General features: G+C 42.3%; 1 protein-coding gene across 3 annotated transcripts in view; it reads right to left on the bottom strand.

Moving 5' to 3' along the window:
- gabra3 (gamma-aminobutyric acid type A receptor subunit alpha3) overlaps nucleotides 1-20,107 on the bottom strand; it is an 89,817-nt gene extending 69,710 nt beyond the window's left edge. For 2 of the 3 annotated variants that reach the window (XM_076750451.1, XM_076750453.1), the window contains exon 1: nucleotides 19,715-20,107. The gene's annotated coding sequence lies outside the window, so the exon portion shown is untranslated. Of the gene's footprint in view, nucleotides 1-85; nucleotides 199-19,714 lie in introns of those variants that run through there. The other variant, XM_076750452.1, reaches the window with a different exon arrangement.
- Between the last annotated feature and the right edge of the window lie 4,564 nt (nucleotides 20,108-24,671).

Below are 24,671 nucleotides of genomic sequence, written 5' to 3'. Positions count from 1 at the left end.
TACAGGCTACAAAATGGACAGAACCATGTAAACTCTGACAAATAAACTGTACGAAAATAGTAACAATATCCAATTTGTTGAATACCTTCCAGTGTAAAATCAGTTCAAGTTACCACATTTAGAGGAAGGAATGTGGTGTTGATGATGGGGTGCTCGAGCTCATCTGAGAGTGGGGGCACATCTGCCAAGAAAGGGACCCACTGTTGTAGACGATGTCCTGCACAGAGAACACAGGTGGACCTAATGAGTGAGGACAATTTTTCTTTGTTTTGGGACTGTGGGCACGAGCGTTAATATGATCATTAGGCCTCATCATTGCCAGATGATCAATGTATTGAGCTGCCAGGCAAAACTCTCTCCACTGGGGCTCATCACTATCATGTTACACCAGTGATAATTTGTCTAGATTTGGGTTTGCTCCTCACAGACATGTAATGAGATACCGTGGATCCATTATGAACACAGCATCACATGACAATGAGGCTCTGCCGCTGTTTTTAGGGCAGAAGAAAGATAAATTCCAGGCTGTCATTTTCATTTTGCTGTGCCAAGCTTTGGCTGACTAATGTTCAGTGGAAGTACACTGTTCACAGGTGCTGAGAGGAACTATATAAAACTGTAGAATGAAACAGCTCGAGTGGCTCGGATAGTCCAGTTTGATCAAAGCTAAATATATTTAATCTTGTCTGAATTTAAGGTGAAGTGACTTGATAAATGTATCTATTAGTGCTAAACTTGGCAGGAATCTGGAAGAAATAAGGTCTCTTACTAGCTTGTTTCGCCAGGATCTACTTCAAAAAAGCTTACTTGCCTTTGCACATTTACAGAGGTGTAAAACTGAGTGACACATTAAAATACACAGGAGTCCTTTATTAGCATAAAGAAATGAATAAAAAATACATACCAGATGGAGTTATTTTTACAGAGATAGACTTGGACTTTTCATGCTGCGCGAGTAAATTTACATGACAGTCGAGAGGGAAAAACAGAAATCTGGTTCCCCGAAATGAGGCCAAAGTGGTTAAAAGTAAAACACTGTCACAGCCCTTAAACATTTGTGATTTGACGTTCAGAAGGAGCTCAAACCTTTTGCGAAAATAAAATGTAAACTGCAAGCACAAGAGCGAGGTCTGGGTGGTGACAATACAGTGCATGTGACAGTGAATATGACGTGATGCTTGACAAGGCAAGGCTTTCAGGGGCTTAAGCTCCCATCAAGGCTGCGACGGCCGACCAGAGACGAGTGATAAAACAATAACAGGAACAGCAGAGAAGTGCAAATTCCTGTAAGTACTTGCAGGTGGTGTAATGTTTAAACCCACCGACATGCTACCTTGGCTTCCATAAAACCATGCAGAGGGTATGGTCTTATATATGACCGCTCCCTGGCCTGTAGTATCTATTTCAACCCATTACTCCTTCCCCATTTTCACATGTAAAAGTGAGGCTGCTAATAGGTAAGATCTGCAATGCTTACTTAGTTACAGAGCACAGAATTCTCCATAGATATTGCTGCATCAACACTATCTGATATCCATTTATCAAATCTGTAATCCATTGACACAATGACCCTCCTGATTAAAAAAGCCCATATTTTGCAGGATGCATACCATTATTCACAGTATATTTTCCATTACAGGTCACAATCACTTATTCTTTCATTTAATTCCAATCGGAAGAGTGGAACTGAGAAAATACCTCGGATATGGTTCCATGCTGAAATCACATATTATTATTATAAATCTACTGTAATAAGGCAATTGTCCCTGCTATTCATTACGCTGCTGGGAGGAAGAGATCTGATCAGATAAATAGAATAATCATGTAAATCAGTGTGACTTTTGCAATTAGAGACAGAACATCAAACTGCTGCAGATCTGCATACAAGTCAAGACAATAGTAATTAAAAAAACAACAAAAAAACAAAAACTGGACAGCAGCTGTTAGGCCAGGGACAGGGTGTCTGCCTTGTAGGTGAAATCTGTCAGGGTTCATCAAGGATTCCTGGTGAAGAGCAATACCTTCTCTAGCACTCACCACCTGTGCTCATGTATTACCTCAGGCCTTGTTACACTGTTTGCAGCTTAATGCCTGCACAACTCAGATAGCATGCTGTTGACTCTTCACATTCATCCCAGTGACGAAGTTGACATTGGTTTGTATTTCGTTTACATTTCAGAAAATAGCATTTCACATAATGAGAGCGACCTAAATAGGCCACGATACAGTGTGAACGAAAAATATAAGACATATAAGTCCTTGTTTATGAGGACCTGAGGGATGCAAGTGCAAATGCCATATGTGGGAATGGGACAAAAATCATGGTTAGAGGAGAAACGGCAGCAGGCTCAAGTAATGCTCTGCTAATGCAGTTTCAACATCATCATTAAATAACAGAAAAAAGAACAATATTATTAGCAGTGGTTCTGGGACTAACATACACTGTAAGCTATAGGACCAAGAGCAAGAGAAGGAAGTTGGTGTTTGCTCAAGACAAGAGAATGAGAAGAAAAAAAAAAACAAATCACAATACAATTAATGCTGCCTACTGTAAGTGCCCAGTGGTTCATGTTCAAAAAGCAGCTTTTACATCCTCTGGGTTCAAAGTCAGCTTGAATTAGATACAAACATTCTCCTGCTTCCATTCAGTGTCAGCGGCGAAATACACATAACAGGTGTTCATAATGTTCTGGCTGGTTTGTGAGTTAATTTATGAACATGAACATTACTATTTTTCCAGGTGACATGATAACCACCTTATACGTAAAAGCTGTCAGCTTATTATTGGAATTTTTTTGTTTTTAATTAGAATTTTAGACTGATCATATATATATATATATATATATATACATTGTATAGTTAGAACAGGACTAAAATATCCAATTTGCAGATAATTATCTTACACCAGCAGCAGCCCATAAGTTGAGCATGCTGACAGTGAAGGAGGCACCTAGACTAAAAAAGATACATCCCCTCCCCTGCAATGCTTCCCGCACCATCAGCAAAAACAAAGTCTAAGCGAGAAAATAGATGTCAAACAGAACGTTTGAAAAAGGCTTAACCAGACAAGATTCCTTCAAAGCTGATAGCATTACATGGCCAGCAGAGCTGGGCCCCACATGGAGGGGAAATTAATATCTCAGTTCAGACTGTGACAAGTTCTGCATGTGCTCAGTGGATTATGATTACAGCTGGAACAAAGTCTTTGCCCATTAGGAGGGGTAACCAAAGTGGCTTACAATAAGAGCAAGTGGGCACCAGAAGGAAGGGATTGAGATGGGAGGTGTACGGTACAATTTACAGAACTGTCACATATTACAGCATTAATGGTGGATTTCCATTAAGCTGGAGACCTCTGTTGTGACAACACACAGCTTTTATCAGAACCTGTGAGGCTGTATCCAGCACACATATTAAATGTTAGCACCAATTTTGATATATCCCCATCGCCAAAGCGATGCTGGCCTTACAGCAGCTGAAAGCATGACGAGCTGCAGATGGAAACCACAGCACACATTATCATTATTGGACATGGTGTCACTTGAGGGTTCTGTGGGGCTGAATTCTGGGGGGCTATGTTGGTGAGGATCAGATGCTATGTGTAATAATCATCTACCTGGGGTCCTTCTGGGGGGGTAGTGGGGATATGGGGCTGGGAGAATAGGTGGTGGTGCTGGTGGTAGGAGTCAGAGTCAAATAGAAGTATTTGTTTTGGACTATACTGTATGTGGTCTGTGTCTGCAAGTGCTGATTTGTGTTCTTGGCATTCATAAACAAGCTGTGAACATTGGAAGAGGACATTATGTAGTGGGGGAATGCATCAGTGGTTCAATCTTAGTTTTGCAGTGACCCATGTTTTTTTTGTTTTAAGATACAAAACAAGAAAAATTATGACAAAAAGAGATTTGAGATTTGAACAACCACTTCACATATGGTGAATGTCTTCCACACATTCTTTGCAAAATATTAACCGATCCACTCACTAAAATGTCAAAACAGTTTCATCAGGCCACATCTGTGATTGTTAACATTTCTGCAGTTGATTCCATTAAAACATACTTAGAGCAAAAGTATTAAGAGTGCATTAAGAATCAATTATCATGCAGTGCGGCAAAGGACAGTAAATCCGAAACAAAATGAGATTGCCATCTTGCTGATGAACATAAGAATGTGTTGGAGTTAGATTACACTTCATATGATGATGACTTCAAGTTACAAAGAAGCTGCAGCACAGACTAAGGCTCAACATAGTGAGACTTCTTCCTAGTTGCCTGCATGGACACGCATGTTTAGCCAATCAGTTCACAGTGACGTTGACACAGCTCAGTTGTGTGCAAGGAATGATATTGCGGGTCAGAACAGGAGCCTACTGCTGCGAGGATGCTTTGGGAATACAAATGCGTGTGGCATGGAAAGCATGCAATGGATACAGCATGCAATACTGTGCAAGACTGTGGAGAAAGAACATAGGGATTTGCTGTGGACTATATGATGCTCTAGATACACTGAAAAAGGGGGGATAATACTACTACTACTACTACTGCTATCACTACTACTAATACTATTACTAATAATAATGATAAAGGACTCAAGGTGAGTGAGGCCATACTGCACCTGGACCCCAGATTATCCCTTCAGGTGTTGTCAAAATCAGGCCGCTGGTGTCTAAGTTATCACCTGACAAATCACATTTGAAGCAATGATGCACCCCCACTATTTGGCCCCGGGGCCGCCTGCATTATTCATGGAGAACAGCATGTTCCACTTGTTTGCATGGCAGTAATTATTATATGATTAACCTGCTGATCACTCCCTGGATTCATTTTCTGAGCCATTTTTAGCCATGTCACTGGTCTGTTGGAAGAATTCAGCTTGTGAGGTGCTTTGTGGACTGCTCTAGGCCTGGAGGGTTGGCTGGCTCCATACAGCCCCTTGTTGTTGGAATTTACAGTGGGAGTTCACCCCAGCGTAAGCACGAGTCTCTTGATGTAAAATTCAGGAGAAAAGCTATTTGAAATAAGTATGAACCAAAAACAGTTTGCTCGGGGACTCTCATTGACCTCAAGTCTGACTGCAATTAAAAATGTTGGATTTTGTTGGATTGGGTGTGTGTTAGACACACAACCAACACACACCCAACACCCCTGCAGCAAGATGTATAACTGTGTGTACGCACAAAGACAGACATGCATGCACATTTTGTTCATTCGATTTATAAAGCTGTACGGATACGTCTGATTCCATTTTATAAATCTCAGTCATTGTGCACAAGCTTCATTTCCATTCCCAATTATTACACACAACTGTGGCCACTACAGCACCCATGTCATGAACTCATCACGTGCCTGTAAACCATCATCGTGGTGACATCCCAGTCACCATTCTTACACATCAGAGGGATGATCAAAGGTCTATTGGTAAGCAACCTAGACAATGCTGTACTCTAAGGTTACCTCTCTAACATCTCTCTCTTATATTTCATGTCCACCTTATCATTTCACCTGCAGCTATCCCTTGAAAACTAGTCTGAAGTTTGCATGAGGTATGCATGTCTTCCTCCATAAACACCAGTTTATGTGAGAGTGGGAGAGGACGTATGCATGGTTTTGTGTGTACACATCATTTATGAGGGAATGTCACTATGAAATAGATGCATTTTACACTAAAATCCATCTTTAGTCCCCTAAATGCAGGAATATGTTAACAAGTCATCAGACTTATCATAATAAATCATTTGAAACTCATGATGACATTATGTGCTCACACTAATTATGTGTAAAGTCATTTATGGAGTGAAAACATATCCATGACTTAACTACGAACAAACCATTGTCCACTATGCGAGACGTTGAGTCATCGCTCCATCAAATTTGTCTCCCAAAGGAACACTGGCTTCAAGCCAGGAAGCAATAAATTATGAAGGAAGAATCACTTTGTACAGATAGGTTACCTTCTTGTTCACTTTTTATATTTAGTATCCCATAAAGTACATTGCTAACAGGACATTTCAAGATGAACCCAAAAGCAAGAGCAGCGCTGCAATTTAAACTTTCACGCTTTCTAGATTTGTTAATGAGATGAACCCTCAATGCCACATTGGGGCTTTTAAACCCTATGAAAAAGACTTTTTCCAACTGCTCCTTCAAAATACTCTGAAATCTACTTCTTATTCTAATGAACCTTTAACTTAATGTACTGTATGTTTTCTTTTATAGCCAATAGGTAGGTATTGCTAAGTGGCGAAGGACTGAATAGCATCCACTGCCTGATTGGTCCGAACACATGAAAGGAGCACTTATCAATGGAATTCACAAGGTCATTTCCAGTGAAACAAACTTGAGTTATATTGTGCCTCACAGGAAAGATCAAATACATCAGTGGCATCATTTGGTAGTTGGTCCATTAACTTGGTCTACCCTGACTTAAATCATGGCTTTCCAGGTCACAAAGTGAGTCTACGAAATGTAACAGCATTCATACTTAAGTGCAACAGTCCATTCACAAAACTGGCTGACAGCCCTCCAAAGTCAGCAGAGAAGCAGGGTTAGAAATGAGAAGAGGACACATGGCGAACATCTGTCTAGTTTCATCTTGTCCTTTGAGTCGTGTGGCTCACTAAGATTTAAGATTCACCAGTGCAAGAACATGAGACGGGCTGTTTATTCTCTGATGGGACTTCCATGTCACTGCCATCAATCAAAGACATATCAACATATCACTTCGAATCACTACGCTAACAAAGATGGTCTGTGCATGAACATGTCAGGTGTCCCTCTGGACCTTTACTCACTGGTCCTCCTTGTACATCTTTTTCAGCCAGGCTAGTGGCGTAGTCTCGGGCATGTCAATGTCAGTCAGTCAGTCAGTCAGTCAGTCAGTCAGTCCACCTCTTTGGTACAGACTCACATTCACTTTTATCTGGATTAACAAGATATTTTATGTCTGATTCCCACAGGATAAAGCCAAGTCATGTTCGTTCCTGAGTTTGGGTGCTTTTCCTCTGGCGCCCCAGAAGGTCAGAGCCTCCACTTATCCACTGGAATATCTCAGGATCTATGTAATGGACTGATTCACGGTCCCTAGACAACAAAACCATGATCTATCAAGCAATGACACTGGCCCAAATGATTCCTTGAAATATTTTAGAATGTGCCATTTTGATCCTGCTACCGCAAAACTCCGAGTAAAGCTACAGTACAGAAGAGCTAACGATGTCCTGAATCCTGGTAAATGTCGACTACTGTGATCCACCTTGGTATGCACATTAGAAAACCAATTTAGAACATGCATACCACTATTAATTTGCAAATAACATCCTGCCTATTTTTTGTAAGAGTCTTGTTGGTCTTTATACAACACCGCTGAATCTTCCAACGTAAGAGTGTGTCTCTGAAGTGGCTTGATCAGTAGCTATCGATCACACTAACAGGCAAGGTATTCATGGGTATGGTGGGGATTCAGTGTAAGTAGAAGCTATAGTCATTACTAACGTGAATGACAGCTATATAGCCTAACTGTAATTGGAATGCAAGGTTTCACTCTCAGGTAATGGCCATACAAAGAGCACCGGAGTTCAGCACACACACTAGACTGGCCCAACAGAATAATTTAAACCATAAATCAAACATCCATGCTGTGGTTCACCTTGAAGCTCTATAGGCTTGTCTTTGCCACTTAGCAGGAAATTGTGTTGAATGAGCGTTCTTGTTTTCTTATCCTATCCAAACAAGGCTATACTGTAAGGGTTCAAGGATGTACAATATAACAACATGAGCTATAAGGTGCAACTTGAAGATGAATGGAGCCAGTTTTAAAGGCAACAAGCTAGCAAGCTCCCATTTCTGGAAATCAATTTGATCTGATCTGTTACTATAGTAAAGCCCAAATTCAGATTTGCCTGAAAATGGTGTCACTTTTATTACAGGGAAAGTGTAAGTTTTACGAAAAATCTCTCCTTCTGTATGTGTGAAAGCTGCGTCGGAGGGCAGCACAGCTTCAATAAATGTGACAAATGCTTGACTGAAATGATGTATTCAGTAAATATGAAATAAGCCAGAAGTAAGTGGTTTTTAGTTTTTAAAGCACCCTTGGACCTTTCATATGCATTTGCAGAAATATGCAATCTATTTTAAGCTTGAAATAAAATTCCAAAATTTGCGCTGAATTACAGTGAATCAGCACAATCTGACACCTTCAACGAATGACTCAGTGTCGTGTCTGTTATTATAAATGTCCACATATTGAACAAATTCCTTCATTTGACTGAATTTTAAATAGGCCATTCATATTTGAACTTATCGTCACTCAGCCAGATATGTGGGCGTGTATGCCGTAGGCAAGAGTTGGCCACCCATTTCCCCGTGTGACACGGAGGGATATTACTGATGGTGTTCTTCCCTGAAATACATTAGGCTTGCAAGAAATATTTAATCTTATCGGAAGAGCAGATACAGTCCATCAAAAAGGACCTTACGCAGCGTAAATGTGAATTCCACAAATCTCAGCGCACACATCAAGTTTCATTACCTTCTTATTACACCACACAGACGGTTAGAAGACATATTTAAATTTGATCCGGCAACACACGTAGATAAATTCATAGCTTTTGCAGTATCCTTCACCATGTAAGTTACCTTTACGCGGTCTAGATAATAATCAGCTCTTCCTCCAGTGGAATGAGGTGAGTGGGAGTCTGAAGGGGGCTGTGATCAGCTTTGGGTCTTGCAGTGAGTCTCTGTAGATGAGATGTTTACTGGGGCTTTTTGTGTGGCCGGTAGGATCCCACTTAGTGTGAATGATGGCAGCTGTGAGGACGCCTCTGGCAAGTGTGACTCCAACTATGGCTGCTTGGTCTCGTGTAGCGTATAGCGCCAGCTGCTCAAGCTACGTCGCACTCCAGTGAGCATGACTGATTGTGGCTGAGGAAAGCACGTCTCTGGCGAGAACGATGCTGAATGCAGCAAGGGCGAGTGCAACTCTAGCTGCAACCATGGCGGATCACGGCAAGCAGCAGCTCTTTGCAGCTGGCTAGCTGGACTGTGGCTACAGCAGCCCACCTGTGGCTAGTGTGTCTGAGTATCTGCGATGAGCATAATTCTGGATGCTCTGTGTGGGCTGCTGCTGCAGAGGCTGACAGACTGTGGTGAGAGTGATTCTGGTGATCAAAGCAGCTATGACTGCTGGTGCAGCAAGTTATCACTCTGGTGGAGTTTGCTGGTTGGGCAGCGGCCGTGATGAACACAACTACAACAAGTGTGACTGACTGCCGGTGGGGTGAGAAAGACTCAGTTAAGCATTGTTCATGCTACTCTGTTTCTAGCAGCAGTGGAGTGTGAGGCTGATAAGCTCCAGTACTCCTGCAATCTGGACACACACTGGTGAGTGTGCTTCAGGTTACAAATGTGGCCAGCCACACACACAATTTCTGTGGTGCAAACAGAGGTAAACATGACGATGACAAACTTGACTTGAATGACAAGCCAACATACAACCAACAAGGAATGCTCCAAAAACACCTGTTTGGAACATTCCTCAGGTAAACAGGTTCATTGGTAACAGGTGATAGTGTCATGATTGGGTATGAACGGTTCATTTGCAAATAACTGCATTCTATTTTTAGTTATCTTTTACACAGCGTCCTGACTTTTTTGAAATCAGGGTTGTACAAGCAACGTGCCTTTAAGCTAAGGTGGACGGCTAAAATATGCAGAAACCTCACTTGGATTTTATGAGAGATGCATGACTATGACGCCTTCACTGAGCTTAATACTCCATCAAAGTCAAGACTCACTGAACTGTGAATTGACTGTAACTAACAACTTTGAGACAACTTTCTTACTGACTCAGAGTTAGGACCAGGTTGAACTGATGCCTGCCGTCGCTGCTTTGAAAAAGCTTAAGGAGCCAAAATGATACACAAGGATAAAAATCATACGTTTGAGCTATTTGATTTGTTATTTTATGATTTATTCTTGTGAGCATCACATAGGGTTCATCTGAATAGCATCACTCTCTAAGGAGACTTGGTGGAAAGAAAGCATACTCATACCCGATACACACAACAGATACACAGAGCAATCATTTATCAGGAAAACGGTGTGTCAGTAATAACTCTACAGAAATCATCAGTGAGTGCACAGATTTTTTTCCCCTTTTTTTCATCTGCCTCTGAAAGGCAAGGTAGCTTTCATTTATTTTGGTACCACTCATATACAATAAACTAGTAAGATCACAGTCTGGTCTGAAAATAAACGGCAGCCGATGCTCCCAACAAAGTGGCGAGTACTTTCAATTCCTGAGGCACAGCTCACAGTGAATATAATGTTCTTATCATTCTCTCCTGCCAGTTCAAAGACGGGAATGTTTCAAAGTTCTCAGGTTCAAAAGGAAACTTGGAGGGCTGCTGGGATCTACACAATAAAAACAACAATATTTGAAATAGTATGGAATGTGATAGCAGTAAAAAGCACAAGTGTTTCTGACAGCGCTCCATAACATTCACTTACTAAAACATGTTGACAGTATGCACTGGAGTACTGAATTCTTAGTGACAGTGTCTTCCTTGTGTGCTTTTTGAGGAGGCTCTGCAGTTTATTAAGTCTTTCATGGCCTACCAGCGTGTCTCATGTTGCAGCTGAAACTTACAGCAGTCTACTGGTAATGTTAAAGAACAATGCTTTCATCTTTAACAAAAAAAAAAAAAAACCTCATCACCAAAAAAATACCCCAAAAATGACACGTTAAACACACATTATGGCTCATCTAATCATCACCAATCAGTAGAAAACTCCAAGTCAGATGCGACTACAGCAGGAAACAATGATTCATCAGTTCACCAATTGGCAGAAAGTAGATGGTGAGAGTTTTGATAAATGATTCATTGCTGTCATTTTCTTAATTGTTGGACATTATGAGCACAGACACTGGATCTGAATTGCTGTGTTGCTTGAGGACAGTTTATTTCCATGCACTTTCTTTGATGAGACTTCAAGGCCTGTAAAAATCCAACAATAGCTTCCATAGAGTTTGTATTCAGGCTGTTCTGCTTCTTTTTCCTCATCCATTATTGAAAACTGGCAAGCTCACTTCTTGAAAACCCTGACCGTTACTCAGCACACAACACACAACAAACAACAACACTCAACACGGAGCAGTGGCTCATTTCAGTTTAGTGTTGCGTGCGCCCGGTAGGCAACATTCAAGCCTTCAAATCACAAGGACAGCCAGCGGACACGGGCAATATTAAGACAGAAAATAACTCCACCTTTAAATTCACTTTTATATGGCAACAAAGCTTTATATCCCACTTGCTCCTGAATTTTTAAAAGGCTTTTACATGCTTACGCCAAATGTGAAATACTTGAGTTGAGATCTGAGTAAACAAACCACTAATGTCTTTCAAATACTTCTGGCACCTTGAAATATGGGAACCACACAACTATAGTACACCAATTTTAATACAATTAGGCTGAAAATGCCCGAAACTTGAAGGCAAATTGAACTATATGAGTTTAGGAAGCCTTGAAATTACTTGAAATGGAAGCAAAGATGTAGCTACCACCTGGAAAGTGACTGACCAGCGATGGCTACATCCTCACATGGATAGAACTCGTCAACCAGCGACCAGAAAAAAAGTGGACGATCATAAACAACCAGAGAGTGTCAACACTGAAGAGATAAAATCATCCTCATAACACTTTTCCACCATCAGTATACACTACCACTCAAAGGTTTGGAATCGCCTGCCACAAAAGCTTGATTCGCTGCGGTCAGATGGCTGAGAGGAGGACTGTACATTTATGAATGGTCCTTCATGCTTTCAGATTAGAGAAAGTCCTCGACAAATAGATGTTATTTTGTCTGAGGGGTTTGCAAGAAAAGTGATGTTTTGTACATGCAGAACTAAATGCTTTACAATGGTTCAACCAGACAACCGAAAGGGCAGAAAGAGACAAAGATACCTCTGTGCAACAGTTCATTCAGAACATTAGAAATCACCAGTCAGAGGGAAAAGACTGGTAATTGGTCATTTAACAAGGAACAGGTTCCAAGTGCATAATAATGCTGGAAATAACAGGCGCAATGCTTTAGCAAAGCTATTCTTAAACCTTAGCAGAAGGTTAGTCTCAGGTTGGCACTATTGCAATTGGATCAGGGAATATCAGATACAGTTTAAACCTGTTCAATCTAACCACTCAGTAGACTGCAGAGGGGCCAAAGACAAACGAGTTCCCAAAATATGTGGAATCCAATGGCACCGTTATGGTTCAATAATGATCTAGTGCCACTGGAAAGCATTCAAAATCGAAGGGTACTTGGGGGCGAAAAATGGTGGAAATGGGGAAACGGTGTTCTCATATCATGAAGACATCAACTTCATGGAAGTTTGAATCACTTAATTGAATTTCTTATTGGGCCCAAACTATTAACATACATCTGGTGTCTCCATTATGCTTTTTTTAATCCATGCTGAAAGAGCCATTACTGATGGAATGAAGAAAAACGTCAATATGACGAGTGATTCCAAACTTTTGAAAGCAATATTTATCATAGTCTAATGTTACTCACACTGAACTATATGGTGATGCTGCATGTAGCCAAGATTACAGCTGCAACGAGTTACTGAATTGATTAGTCGCTCGAAAGTAAATGAAGCGGCAGCTGTTTTGATTTAAAAACGTCCCTGTTCTCCAAGGCAACCTGTGACAGGTTTTACAGCAGGACAGAGTCACTGCTGCAAGTCACCCTGTCCTCACAGAGAACTGTGTTCACATTCTTGGCATGCAGTCAAACTCATTCAAGGTGGGTGTCAGAGTCCGACAGAGTTGTCCGCTCGCGTACTCGTGATGTTCATGGATATGTATCAAGGAAAAGCCAAGCTCTGACTGTCCAGCTCAGCGATATCACAGGAGGATGGCATCCCTGCTGATTGCAGAAAAATGTCATCCTTTCAGCCTTAGTTTTAGTCTGTGGTTTGTTCTTTACATTCGTGCACATCAAATTACTAAAGATAGTCACTCATCCTGTTTAATATAAAGATCAGCTTCCATGCTCCTCTTTAGCATGCGTTCTGGAGCAGAGAGAAGAACAAACTGACAACAGTGACACTGGACAGTACACATTCAAGCAGGGGGCACTGTAATGCTAATAAAAGCTCCTCTGGCAGGTAAAGCCAGAGTTATATGAATGATATTTTCTGCAGGTTTAGGGTCTACAATGCGCTTTCATGGTCTATCAAATGTAATAAAGTAGCACTATCTCCTCATAAAAGGGCTTCTGGGGTCAGAAAAATGTGAGAATAACATGTTTTATTATTACCTCTCCACTAGTTGTGAATATTTCACAGTTGAGAGGAATCAGTAAATGATCTTTAAATGATATTCTACTGGCTTTCTGTGAGCTCGCAGTGGCTGCTTCAGTGCTGCAATGCCTTCTTTATCTGCCTTAGCCATGAAGCTGCTACAGCATGCTCAGAAATGCTGCAGCGAGGCTTGTTTAAGCATCTTGTCGGTGGGTGCCTCTTTCTCATTGATTTTTAGAACTGCTAATGTGTTTTTGTCTTTGAATGACTTGACCCCAACATGTCTCTGAACTTAAGATTCCTTGTGACCCTTGTGTGCAGCCTGAAAGCCTCAGACAGGAGCCTCCTGACAGTTTCTGTGTCAAGGTTAAAGACTAAAGGTGACCATGCTGTTGCTGTCAGGGCGCCGAGCTCATGAACAAGCTTCCAGCATTGTGACTTCGCAATTAAGGCTTTTTTTTTTTTTTGCTCAACTTTGATGTTTATTCTTCTTGCATCCCTGCTGCCTTGTCTGATCTGAATATTTTGCATTTGTTATCCCCATGACTCCCTCTGTTTATTGAGGCATTTAGGTTAGTCAGTCATTTTAACCTTGACTAACAGATTTCCTGTGGCAAATGCAGAAAATCTGATAGTTTTTGTTCTTGACAGGAACAATTTATGCTGTAATTTAAACTGTAAAATCCCCTTGTGCATTTAAAAGATAGATTTCAGCAGCTATCATCACACCTACACCATGTTTGAGCATGGCAATGCAATAGTGATGTAAAATAATCTCTGTGGAGGAAACGTCTCTATGCTGTACCTGCTGCAATACAGAGTAGGCTGAGACAGCATGAGAGTGGCCAAACAGCACACACATTAAAATGCCCACAATCATCTGGCAGCCTGTGATTAAAAAAGAACAATACTATGGTCTCAGTGCTTACATATGAAGAAGAGAGCTGTTGATTTCTGTGCAGAAATGCACTTTGACTTGCTAAACATGCCTCAAACTACAAACCTGCCACTGCACAGGCAAGATTGATCATTGATTAATCTGCTAATCTTGATCTTGATTTGAACGAAAAGATGTAAGAATTCTGCAAAATGCCTATTACAATTACCTGAAGCTCAAGGTGACATCTTCAAACTGCTTGTTTTGTCTGACCAAACACAAACATATTCTATTCATTATGCCATAAGATAAACAACAGCAGTGAATCCTCACGGGTGAAGAGCTGGGACCTGGGAATGAATGTTTGTGATTAAGCTCCACTGTCACCACTATTTCCTCCCGTCGTATCTGATGTTATCTTGAGGCCGGTGCCATCCCTTGAAGTAAACAAAAGTTAGATAAAAATGCTTTGGGCCTTTGGCACCTGCATGTTTTTTGATTATATGAAGCTATAATATGAACCAAATCAGGTAACAGCACAAACTCAAGAGACACAATCTATATGAGAGTGCAGGGTGAGTGAGATTCTGCTCTTGCTTGCATGTTTGATTATATATATTATATATGAGGAATGCACCAATCTGACACCAGTGTTTAAAATAAGCTGCATGCCTCTCTTTGTGGAAGAGATTGGGATAACCTTTTGGTCTGTAAGGCAACATCAGGTTGGACCTAAATATTGCAAAACAAACTGGGGTTATATCTTGATGTCCCCAACATCTCCCCAGCTGCTGCACTTAGATTTAATCTGTGTTGACGAAGGTGACACCCTTTTTTGGGATATTTGCTTTATTTGATAGTGACAGCTGGAGAGAGACAGCGTGGATGACATGCAGCAAAGAGCCCAGACAGGAATGGCACACGTTCTGCCAGGTGAGCTGGGATGGCTGTCCTCAGGACTCTTGTGACACATGGAATTTACTCAAGCCCCTATAAACATCCTGAGACAACAACAGCTGTGCACATCCTCTTGTGTGACGAAAGTAGTGTCTGAAGCATCATTATTGCAACTGAGGTAGAGAAATGAGAGATTGAAATTTGTTATAGAGAAAAAAAAACTTTTTTTGGATCGTGTAGAGGAGGTTACGCAACCATGTAAGGGTTTAATAGTTTATTCCAGTGTGCCTGCAGCCGCGAAAACACCAGAAGTGCGCCGCCACTCCCTCTGCACATGCCACACTTGACTGCAATTTGTGCCATGCTGCTTGATTCACAAAATATGCACCTGCTGTCCAATAACCTTCAAGCGTTGTTTCTCAACTTATCTGGATCAGGACCAAAATCTGACCGGTCATTGTCTTTGACTTGAAAGGCCTAAAATACCTCTTAATCCTCTGCCAACTTCAATAAAAAGTCCAACATTTAACGCTTTGCTTCCAAATTAGTGCATGACTGGGCCAATTCTTCACTGGACAAACGATGTTTTAAAAGGTTTTCCGGTTTTAAATACAGCGCTTATCTCTCTTCAACACCATTTCAGGTCTTGAATGTCTTTAATACAATCTGAGACATTTTAGGAATTTCAAAGGGCCTGCAGACATTCTGCATCTCCAATGCAGCCGGTCCTGATATGAAGCCTGAGGCTCCTGGAAGATTCTAACATCGGAGAGATTTTGACTGTCAGCCTCAAAGGTCTCAGTGAACCAAGAAAGACGCATGTGATTAAGTAGAGTAGGTGAAAATAAGCAAGAGCAAGGTGGTATGATCATTTCTACAACCTTCAGTAACATATGGATTTAACATCTTGGGGGAAAAACCAAACTTGTGGAATGAAAACAGAGTTTTATTCAAAGTCTGCCGCCACAGTACAAACATGCAGATTGGCTCCACTCTGACAATCTTCAATTAAATGCATGCTGGATCTTCGATTTCTTGCTTTTTTTGTTTGTAGAACACGATTCTGTGAGAGTGATTTCCTCCATTCCTCTGTACTACAGATGGAGTGTCAGAGACAAAACTAGAACATCTGTGGTGACAATGGATCCAGAGTGAAGGTATTGTTAGAGGATGAATTAATTCATTTAGAGGCAAATGTACTAAATTGTGCAAAATGTTGCACAAATTAGGATTTCTTACTTCATTTTTGTGCTTATTCTACTCCCACAGAAAGCGCTTAAGACCAGCAGTCTGCAGCCAGATACAAATACACTTTTAAATATCAAATCTAATCTCAATGATTATCTAACAAGATCAATTTGAACGGCTCAACTTTGCAACTGTGGCACAACCTCCACCAGTGTTTCAAACAATAGTCAATGATTTGCTCTGCACATAATGTACTTGTTGGAAAATATTTTATGCAGTTTTGGCAAGCAGTTTTAGTCCCTAAATTACTGGGATGTGTATTCACATGAGATCGTTCTTGTCAGGAGCCCTCTGTCCCTGCCAAAACGCTGTAATACAACTCATCTGTTTGTGGGGTCTTTACGTAACAAATTACAGATGTGGCTGAAATTTTCTGCAGGATTAAGATAGTGACAATCACAGAATCATGATCATGAATCACTGGCCGTCTGGAGGTAACATTATTCTTATCTGAATGGTGCTTCAGTGATTAATCTCACTCCTCTCCTGCACATAAATGGGCAAATGATGGGATCTCACCAAGGCAGCGAACGAATGAGGTCAGTGAAATTATTGGAAGCCGTGAATATATCGAGAAATTCTCAGTAATGCAAAAGCACTCCACACCCTTAAAATGTTCACTTCCCTCACTTGGTCCAGTGAATTATGTTTGGTTGTGCTGAATAAGTGAAGTACATGTTTCTCCTTCTCTCCCTGTCTGTATTCACCCTGCATGCTCTTCTCATTCTCCTGCTTTGTTCCACTTCTCATCATCTTTGCCCCTGTGGATCCAAGCTGTAAATTTCCCTCAAAGCCTCTTGGCCATGACTGACATGATCTTGGTCGAGGCTTCAATATACTTAGAGGGCTCTCGTGATTACCTCCTGTCAGCTGTTATCATTATCATCATCAGACAGTAGCTTTATGCCTTAGTCCTATCTCCACTTGAGCTGTGTGGTGGATCTCAGTACATATTGACATCTCCAAAACAAGCTTCTCTGTAGGGCAACGTGTGTGTGCTCGCTGCTTTTTGAACTGCAAACATGAACGGCAGTGGAAGGCGACGCCATTATTTGGCATTTTGAATAATTTCCAAAACATATTGTTAACACTAACATTCATTTGTGGACAAAACATTTGCCTCCCGTAGAAAAAAAAAGACTGCTTTCCCTTAACACTCTGGGAGACATTACCCTCATTTATTTTGTAATCACTCTAGATACTTTGCATTTTACTGCATCATGCCTTACTGTGCCTCGAGGAACAATATAGAAATGCTAATCCCTGCAACAATCTGCCTCTATCTTTGCTACACGTTTTATTTGACTGCATCTGCATGCAAGAATCCAAAGAATGGCAATCACAAACAGATCCTCTAATCACGCCACTTCAGATGCAGCAGGTTCACTAAGTCACAGAAGCACAACACATCCATCTGTAAGTCGCGGAAAAGATAACACCTTCTCCCTCAACAAAATCTGCTCTCGCTGACACATTCCCTGCTGGACAATAAATCTGAGTTTGCTTCCCTTCCACCACGCAGCCATTTACTGTGAAAAAGGGGGGGCTCTCTCTGCTCTGTGTGTCTCAACAGATGAAGAAACTGGCTGAGAAAAGTCATTTACTTGTGGTCACACTGATGAGTCCAGGGAGCCATCGCATTATGAGCCGTGTAGCGTGCAGACTGCGAGATGGCAGGGGAAAAGGGCTGTGAGGAGCTCCAGATGACTGTGCATTACATCAAATGAGAGGTGTGGTAAAAACATGAATTTGTGATGTGCAGAGGAGGAACTCCTTAATACGTGCGAGGCAAACTGCAGAGCAGAAAGTGGAAGATCGTCCTCAGCGTAAAGGATGTCTTCTAACCTCGATCTGGATGATGTCCAGTAATTAAGACCAGAGCACGGCCTCTGACATCGGCGGGTTGAGAAGCAAGAAAAGACGAAGTGAAGACTAATGAGATATCCTGATGTGAAGTGTCTGCATGTGATGCCGGCTCACTCACCCATGCACACACCTTTTTACCTTTCCACTTTAAATATGCAGGACCAACAGGTTCATTTGATAAACATCCTGCCTGGAAAAGTGCCAATCACCACATTGTGCACATCAAGAATAATCATCTTTCATAGCGTTGGTGCTCAGTTAGGGACCCTCTCCAACACTTCTCCAAGGTTGAAACCATTTGTTGCCTATTTGTGTGACCCTGTTTCTTCTTGGGCAACAAACAGCGACAATGCAACAGTAAATCTGAGAGTGTGTGTCTTTGTGGAGTCTGCATTGACCCAATTTAACGTGATTTTTATTTCTCCTGGGGGGGGGGGGGGCATGTTCTTCTGCAACGACTGAGATGTTTGGGGAAGATTTGAATTATTTAAGCTGTTGGGTCGGATTTATAGAAATGTCATTCCAGCTGTGCATCGCTCAGCATATGTGACCATCAACACACTACATACCATGCATGGTCACCACGGTGAGGAGGGGTGAGGGGATGAAGAGGGAGAGAGTGACAAACAGATTTTTCAAAGGGGGGGGGGGGGGGGGTCTTTGTTAAATGAGGCAATCGTATGGCTCCTGGTTGCTACAGCAAAACCCACAACTACACTGAGTTTGAATTATGTAGGGGAGCAAATCCCTTCAATGAAACGCATGTGGCAGCATGGATATGCTTTTCGGCGTCAGGTGAATTGATCAGTTCTGGGAGATGTAACAAACAAGGCTCCCGTGGGGGGGGGGCTGAAAGCTGCCAGACCCTTCGCTGAATCGGGGGTTTTATTCAAGGTTAAGTTAGCCTCTGCTCAACAGTGTTGTCACTGGTTGCGGCGGCGTGTTTGTGACGGGATTTCCAGCACGCTGGGTCAAAGCACGAGGCTGGAGTTACGGTGCAGGTGCGGATTTATTACCGGAGACATCACGCGCGCCATCGATTAATTGCTCATTAACGGAAAAGTAACAATCACCGCGCGAGCCGCGGTGTCGCATTGTGTTGCCGTTTGACTGTCCGGATAAGTCAAGCTGGAGAGAGGCTTTTAAGCCCCCGCCATTGTCTGAACTGCAGTTCAAACGAAAGAAAAACACATTTGTTGCTTACACCGGTCAAACCGCACTTTGGACAGCCTGGCCGAGTGTTGACGGCAGCAGGCGACACTGAAGCATGCAGCGCCGCATCCTCACATCAGCATCATTCAGCATGAGAGGGAGACCTGTTAAACCATCAATTATACTGCGGTGGCTACACAAACAGCAGTTGTTGCATGTGAATGAAACATTGCCATTAAGCACATTTGCAACCCCGTCCAGCCAGTCTCCTGACAGCGGCATGCGCGACACCTGACAAATCACGGTCCATGAAACACACCATAGGTAACCTTATGACTAGCATTAAAGAAAGAAAAAAAGAAGAAGAAGCTCACCAGCAGCCGTAAAGGTTGTCTTCTTGCTGTTTCTTCTCTCTCCCGGCTGCTTTTCCTCGGAGTTAATGAGGTTCTGACGTTTGGTCCGACTGATTTCTCCCTCAGCTCTTATTGTCCACTGGGTTTGGATCTTTATTTTTTTTTCTCTTCCAGCGGTGAAATAATAGGGAAATCGGCGTCCTCTCGCAAAGCTCTGCCCTCTTCAAACTAACCTTCCCGCCCCCTCCTTCTACCCATCTCAGATTGGTGCTGGCCAGGAGGGGCAAACCCTGAACCCGAGGGCTGCTTCAGAGGCGGTGATCTGTCATGCGGATCAGTGCCCACTTGGACATGCGGTGGACGTACGCGAAAGGGCTCACTGTTAACCGACCAGCTTGTCAGTGATGCGCTCGAACAGCTGGAAGGGACTCTCCCCCCACCTCCCACCCTCCTTGTGCGTTATTGCACAACAACCTCCCAGGCGAGAAAAAGCAGTGAGTGGGCCCACTTATTCAGCGGGCTCCACGGTTTGAGCACTGACGCAGGTGCCCAAGGTCCAACCACCACTGACAGAGACGCCAAGCCTATGAGCTGCTGCTGACAGTGATATAGCTGCCTCATCTGAGTCATTGCAGTAGTAGGAAATGGGAGCAGATCAGTCCCACTCTGTGACCTTGGGGTGCTGTGGTCTCATCAGTGAGACGAACTGGGAACAATCTGGGCGCAGGGGGGGAGAGACAAATGAGACATCTCACCTTCCTCTCCAACTATGCTCAAGGTGCCCTTGTGCAAGTTACGTACTGTCACCTCTAACCTCTGCTCATGCAGCAGCAAATAGTACAAGGCTGCACTTGAACGGTGCCAAGTCCCAGGTGTGTTTGTGCAAGCAGTCCCCGACCTGATTGTTGACTGCTGTTTAATGTACACGATCCGTCAGTGAAATGTTACAGCTCGCTGCATTGGATAATTGCTGCAGTAAGTTCACAACATGAATATCTTTTGGATTTATTGTAAAGCTTAATTCTGGCCATACCAAAGACCCCTGCCGTGCACGTTTTCCTAAATGGGTTTACTTCCATGCAAGATGTTGGTTTCTTGAATGTTTTCATGAAATACTTTTAATCTAAGCTTTACTGCTGCTAGAACTGAAGAAGCCTTTTGGATGAGAGGCGAAACAAACAAGGTCCAGTTGCCTTTGGAAGCACTTAGAAAGACATGTCCAGTATTTGTGCCACAGAAGGTGTTTTCTGTGACAGTGGTAGTCGTGATAATGTTGGTGCTGTGGATGCTGAGGCGGTCAGACTGTACTCTAGCGAGCGGTCCACTGAATAAACACAATCGTTCTCATACGCACAAAGTCCTCTGAGGTTTAAGTCATATCAGCTCAGACGCTACAACCAATAGTGCTGAATTAATTTAGCAGGATAGTCAGTGGATTAATTAAAGGATGATTTCACTGCTTTTCTCGCCAGGTTTTATTTTCATTTCATTTCCTATCATTTGAAAAAATTGAGGGCAGCCGTCTAGACCTTTAAACACACCGTGGAGCTCCCTTTCAGTTCAGTCAGTGCGGCACTGTAAATGTCTGTGTTTATATCAATAAAAAGAGGCTGACAAATTGTGTTTCTGGCCACATTTTATTCCTCTTGGATACACCTGTGCCCAAAATGATAGAGTTGTGCAACATAAAGTCAACAAACCTGTTGAAAGCACGCTCTTTTGGCTCTTTCACCACCCATCGCATGACTTTTTCTGAAAGGTAAAGGGTGACGAGGGTTTCCTCTCTGTGAGGTCCACCCTAAGGTTTCTTGTATTTATCCCTAATTAAGTTTCCGTTGAAGGGTTTCCCCTCAGTGTTGCTGAGGGTCCAAGGTTGGGGTGCCATTTGCATTTATCATTTTCATTTATTCTTTCATTGTGAAGCCCATTGAGACTATAATTGTAATTAGAGGCTGTAATAAACTTGATTTGCTGTGAGCTCCTGTGGGCGAGGAGAGGGAGAGGTGCCGACCGGCTCTGCCAAGGAGCCTGTGAGCCACGAGTAGAGACAGAGCTTAGGTGTAGGTCGTGCTTATTTTAGGGTGAAAATCATCCATACACCCCAAAGCTAAATGGTTCCCTGCCTATATCATCAACCACCTGCTGTGTAAGATGCCTTCTGGCCTATTTCTTTAATCCAGGGATACTCAACGTAGGGCACGCAGGCCAAATCTGGCTCAAAATAGGGTGCCTGCTGATCATTTTCCCATCCACAGTTAAATTAACTGATTCACACTGGCAGTTTTTTTTCATCAGGGCTGTACAGAGGGACAGGTGCTCCAGTTTTGTAAGTTATGGAGAGAAGGCCGAGCTTTGTGTGATGGCCGTTCAGCCTGTGCAAAGTGCAGTGGGATCAGACGCTGAGCTATGCAGGGGAAGACAACGATTAGCTGAAGAAGAGGAACAGTTACGCAGACATGAAAATAATTCTGATCCCAGAAATGTGTATTTCACACTAAAAGAGCTTAAACATGGCGTTCATTTTGTCCCCAGTAGGAGCAGTTTATATTTATGAATCTTTCCAACATCTGAGTGACTGCATGATGGGAAAGGTTCCAGCTGTTATAAATGTAACCAAAGCATTTACAAGTAAAATGCTGTTGCTGCTACTAAATACAGTAAAAATATATTGTTTATCTGTAATATAGGCCTGGTGCCAATCCTTGTACCAAGTTCATTTCGTTAATAAGTTAATAAGTTAATAAGCCAGTTCATTTGAAAGAATGTCCTTTATTTCTTTCTATGTGTAACCTGCAAGCAGGCAAGAATATACTCGTGAAAATGGGACATTTTACACTCATTTCACATTTTACACATGTTGTCTTACCTTCTTTCATGTATGTGGCTAAGCATGAATCAAGCACAGTGGACCGTTTCCACACTTTCCACAGCTACCAAGCGCCTTACAGTTAGCTTCCTTTCAATAAATCCTTGAGCTGGCATAATCATGTCCTCCGGCTAATAATTATAAACTCTGGAAAAACTGACACTGAGATATGTGTATGTCTCGGCTGCTTTTGTTAATTAGTCCCAGCTTGTGGACAAAGATGTGTTGGCTTTTGAAAAAAAAAAAAAAAAAAAAAAAACTGTTTGCAGGAGAAATGGGTCCAGTTTATTTAGAAATAGACTTAAACCGATTTGTGTAATGTAAAAAAAAAAACTGTATAACAGACAATACGGGAAAGGTTTAGATATGTATAAATCTACATTTTTAATCATTTCAGATCGTTTCATAGCTTTAGGATCTGTTTAGCAGTAGAGGTATTCTCAGCTGCATTGGCTCATAAACCTCGCCATTGCTGCGTCTCTGAATCTGCCATTTTCAGCACATTCCAGGTACAAACACTGTAATCCCTGAATTGTTTGAGAAGCAGACTTAAGACTGAAAGGTTCTCAGTGGCCAATCCAGTTCAGTCTGGACGTGAATGAGGAATTCTTATGGCTTGATAACAACTACTTTTGGGGGTCATTTTGAGTGAGAGGCGTAAGCTTCAAGAGGTGATGCTGGCCAAAAGGTTGCTCTCGGCGGCTCCAAGGTGTGAACACATGTATGTGAATGTCGTGTTGGCGAGCAATCTCGTCGTTAGGTACCAACCTTTTGCTTCCTGTTTTCTCCCGCTTTCTTCTTCTCTCTGCGCCTAATGAGTGTGACCTTTTCGACATTCTGCAGTCTTGAAAATGAGGCTTCTGTTTTTCCTACATTCATTATCGTAAATTGAAAATTAAACCGAGGAGACCCGCGCTCTGGTGCTTGTGTTTGTGCCCAGGTCTGAGCCACAGGTGCCACGGTTGTCAGGGATGATAAACAAGTGCAACGTGATTGAAGGCTCGATGCCTTTTCTCCCATGAAGACGAAGAAGAGCGTTCGAGCCCTGCAGATGGGTGCGTTGTGTCATCACACAAGATCAATCAATGATTAACAACCCACAGAGGAGCCGCCTGGTGGCAGCTCTAAGCAGCGCCTTAAATTAATGACCAACCAATCCCATCACTATGCATAAAACAATGTCACGTATGGGATGTGTTAAATGTGAGAAAATGTATATATTTACAGACAAGTTCAGGCAGGGAACACAGCGCCACATCAGCTAGCCATCAGCTGAACATAATTAGTGCTAATTACTTAATGCCAGGCAGTTCATTGAAGCTGTCAGCCCTTCATTTAAGGCATCAGCTCCTCTGTCATTCAGTGATTCTGCCACACTGCTCATTGTGTGGATGTAGCACCCCAGCCTCTTCCTGTTCTGGTTCCCTAGTGATGAAATGCACATGCAGTGGTATGTTTCTGCGGGCCTGTCCCTCATAATGACGTGCGTTCCACATCTCAGCGATATGTGATTGCAGGGCGATTTCATCTCGAGCTGTGTGGATTCTGACAGGGAGAACCACACAGAGTCTGTGTTACAAATACAGCTGCGTAAACATTTTTACATGAGTTCGAGGATGTTTCTGATTGAAATGTGCACATTTACCATGCAGCCAAACTTTGCATTTAGATGCAGCATGTTCCTTTAGAAGGAGGTGGTGCGATCGTCTCGTATAAATCAAGCAACACAAATCACTGTCAACCATATAATTAATCACCAAATGCTTTGGGATTCAGCTCATAAACACTGTCATGGTCCAAAACAGAAGCTTGATGCTAATTGCTTTTGAAAAATATTGTTGCTTGTTAACAAGTCCTCCCTCCATCCATCAATCTGTCCTCTTTCTGTGACTGTTTTGCTGTCACCCAGAGTCTTCACTCCTGCAGTAAACAAAGTGACAGAAAGGGCTTGTTATGGTCATGTATAGATCACCATCATGGGTAAAGGAAGCCAAAGTTGCCTGTTGGTAAAGATAAATCCATCCACAGTTCCAGCCTCTAGCCTGTTGGGAGCTGATAACAGAGTCCGGTCGCCATTTAAATTTATTTTTCAGGGTATTTTTATTTATTTAG

Source organism: Chaetodon auriga, chromosome 15 (genome assembly GCF_051107435.1).
Source record: "Chaetodon auriga isolate fChaAug3 chromosome 15, fChaAug3.hap1, whole genome shotgun sequence".
Classification (NCBI taxonomy): Eukaryota; Metazoa; Chordata; class Actinopteri; order Chaetodontiformes; family Chaetodontidae; genus Chaetodon; species Chaetodon auriga.
Note: the sequence above shows the minus strand (reverse complement) of the source record. Positions and strands in the feature narration are given on the sequence as shown.